General features: G+C 56.9%; 1 non-coding gene across 1 annotated transcript; it reads right to left on the reverse strand.

Annotated features, from left to right (window-relative positions):
• Positions 1-2,344: 2,344 nt before the first annotated feature.
• Positions 2,345-2,416, reverse strand: TRNAA-UGC (transfer RNA alanine (anticodon UGC)). Its single transcript has one exon. It is a non-coding gene; the product is annotated as a tRNA-Ala (tRNA).
• Between the last annotated feature and the right edge of the window lie 1,169 nt (positions 2,417-3,585).

Below are 3,585 nucleotides of genomic sequence, written 5' to 3' on the forward strand. Positions count from 1 at the left end.
AAGGAGGGCACAGAAGAAGCAGAGAACAGGCCACCCAGCGCAACAGCAGCAGCCAAGCAGAACAGCAGACCCACCAAGCAGCACGGCCAGGACAGAGTCCGGCAGCACAACGGGAGGAAAGGGGCGACCCCCACCAAGAAGCAAAGCCACTGGAGGAAGAGAGGGATGAGCAGCACAGAAGCGAAACCCCAGACACCAACCGAGCGTGTAAAGAAACCTGAAAACCCTCCAGGAGCAACACAGCGCAGAAGGAACACGGAGGGCAGAGGAGAGACCCCATACGGCAGGCCCATAGGCAACCAACAAGCAACTGTCAGCAGGCCAGTACCACAGCGGACAAAGCCACAAGCAGAAAGCACATACAACCAGTACGAGCAACGCACGCCACACACATCGCACCAGCCCCCACCCCGGGACCAAAGGGCAAGGCCAACCGGGAGGGCCGGGAACACCAAGGAAAGAAACCCAGAGTCCCAGCCCAGCAGGAAAGAGGAAAACCCAGCCGACCAGCACAGGAGCCCAGAGACCCACGTCCTGCACGCCCACCACCCTGGAGCCACAGACAGAGCCAGAGGCGGGAGAAGGATCCACAGCATCCAAGCACCCAGACGGGAAACAGCCGCCCACAGGAACCGATGGACGAAGAGGGGATAGAAGGCACCAACAGAACCTCCACACACCAGAACACAGGACAGCAGCAGGGCACAAGTCCTAAAGAAGGAAGAGGGGGGACGCCGATTGCATCAGAGAAGCCAGCACGCGAGCAGCGGTCCGAATGAGCCCCGAACTCGCGCCAGAGAGGCCAAAGAGTGAATGTGCGGCTCCAGGCGTTCCAGTAAACGAGCCCCCAGAGAAAAAAGCGGGGGGACGGCGACCACCCACGTGGTACCCCGACACGAGCCCTGCCGAGCAGCCTCAATCCAGGAGAGCACCAGCCAGACAAGAGAGGCAGAACAACCCCCACGGAGCCCAGGCGACCAGGGCGCCCAAAGGGGGACCGGAGTCCCAGCCGCAGAGGAAGAGGACAACAGCATGCCCCCACCAACCCCAAGCGCCCCAGCGGCAGACAGGCCAAAGCATCAGGAGCACAGGCAGGATACAAACCCCGGCCTCCAGGAAAACGCATCAGCGCCAACGAATGGAAGGGGAAAAACAACAGAAAACGGGCAGAAACCCGCCCTACCTGGCCTCCGGGAAGACAGCATACCGGGAGGAGGCAGCCACACAGCCCGACCCGGAAACGCAGCCCCAGCCACAGGAGGACCGCCGGACACCGCCGAGGATTCCTGAACCACCGCTCCGCCCCCATACCACGAGGGAGACGAGGAGAGGAGGCACAGCCAGGAGAACGCTGCAGAGGGCACCGCCGTAGCAGAGAACCAGACCGAAGACTCCCCGGCACCGCCACAGAGAGGAGCTGAAAGGTAAGTCACACTAGGGAGACAGAAAAAAACAGGTGGAGGTGGGGGCGGGCAGAGTTTTTATGCTGGGGGTGGGTCTGGGTGGGAGGCGGGGCCTCAATTGTGCTGAAGGAAGGCGAGGGAGGGACGGGAGGTAATGAGAGATATATAGCACGAGCATGACCAATAGTCTTGGCGCGCTTACATGTGCAACGGTTGCTAATACCAACAGGCACGGGAGAATACCGACATTTACAAACCGTTGACTCCCAGTTCGGAAGGCGCAAACTAAACCGAAAGACCTTGGGACACTTACCTGAGCATAAGTAGACACTCTCTGCACTAACCTAAAAGGGGACATGTACAGCATCCCAAGATGGTGTAAATCGCAAACTCACCCCAAGACTCGGAGCGGCAAGCGCCTTTGTTGAACTACATTCATCTCTCACGGTATGCCAGCCGCTATCAGCGGCGCTCATTACCCCGACTCTCGTCCTCGTACAACCCAAAACCTCAACTGCCCTGTCCCCAAAATGCATGCCAATATCCAAGGGCTACTGGTGGTTGGGACCCAGGGCCACCCGAACGCTAAGTGCCTCAACCGGCATACCCCCAAGTCAGCCAAACCGCTTGTTCCATTTGGGGGGGGGAGGGGGTTAGATGTGTTCCTTCCCTTAAATGTTACCCAACTTCAAGCACTAACACACAAAGTAGCAACACAACATAAATAAATAAGGGCCCCTAAAAATAATATATGGCGAACAACAATGCTTGCACTTAACGTAGTTCTCGTTATATGTTTGCTATTAAAGGCAAATTAGGCAGACCATTTAGTGCTGTTTCTGTCAGCTTAATGGTTTAGTTGGTCACCGTTGCTCTGAACATAATTAAATTAGCCTTCGATTTGTTGCCATTGAAAAGACAAGATACAGAACAGAGTCTCCTGGAGATGCCAGGGATCGAACCCGGGGCCTCCTACATGCAAAGCATGCGCTCTACCACTGAGCTACATCCGCTCTTATTAATCAAACGTGAACTTTACAAGCAGGAATCTAGCGACTCTTAAATTTGTACCTCCAAAATGTTACATAATTTATTTCACGAGGAACAAAAGCGTCCCAAGTATTTGCGTCCAAAACCACCGGAACAGCCTGCCTCTGCTCCTCACGCACGTGGAGCCGACACAAGGGCAGCCGTCCCCCGACGGCTCCCCCCCCCTGAACTCTGCAAGAAGCAGAAAAACATTTTCACCTCCAGCGGTCCCACGGCCTCTCCGAGGAGCGAAAACCACAATGCAATGAACGTGGATCCACTCGTGCGACCCCCACATGCCCCACACATTACCGAGGCCGTGGCAGGGGCATAGCGCACGCGACTATGCCTCTGCATCCCCACAGTACTCTCGCCCGAAAACAAAGCAATCAGAACCCATCCCTGAAAGGGGATGACTCACCGCAAGCGAGACTACCCAAAGACCGGAGGAAAACAACCACCGACGCTAGCTCAGGCCTCTGGACGGAGCGACCTACAGCGCAGAGCAGCCACGCGGGAGAGAAGGCCGAGCCACGCTGCTGGCCAGGATATACTTGCGAAACGCCCTCCCCCGTCCACAATGAGCCCTCCCTATTGGCTGTTGTCCGGGGGGGGCGGTAACGAGGGCGCGCTGCTGGCTGCGCTCGCCAGCTGGGTGGTACTAGGGCGCTGTCCCCCCATACTCCCCTTCGTGTCGTGGTGCCAGCGGCATAGTCATGGGTGCCCGCTGTCCCCTTTACTTTTACTTATTCCAGCAGACCATTTCGTCCGAAACCTCCATATGAGCTACATACACCGCAGCTTCCAATTCAAGCTGGGCCCCCTCCTCATCTCCCTTTACGCAGATGACATTTTACTCTTTATTCGTACACAGTCCTCTCCCCGGGCCAATATGGAATCAAATTTTAAATGAAATGACCAACTTTGGTCACATTATCAATGGGGAGGGGGGCATGCAGCCCCCCCTTCCAGGGCCAATATTGGCCCAGTGGGGCTCATCCACTGCAGCCTGGTCCATAAAGTGTGGGTGCCCTGCAGCCCACCTAGAGCACTCACTTCCTTTTTTGTTGGAGGCGACAGGGGGAGCCCCAATGCCCCTGCTGGCCCAACCGGATTCCCAGCTCCAGCAGGAGATGGCATTGCTCCCACCCAC

Source organism: Lissotriton helveticus, chromosome 3_1 (assembly GCF_964261635.1).
Source record: "Lissotriton helveticus chromosome 3_1, aLisHel1.1, whole genome shotgun sequence".
Classification (NCBI taxonomy): Eukaryota; Metazoa; Chordata; class Amphibia; order Caudata; family Salamandridae; genus Lissotriton; species Lissotriton helveticus.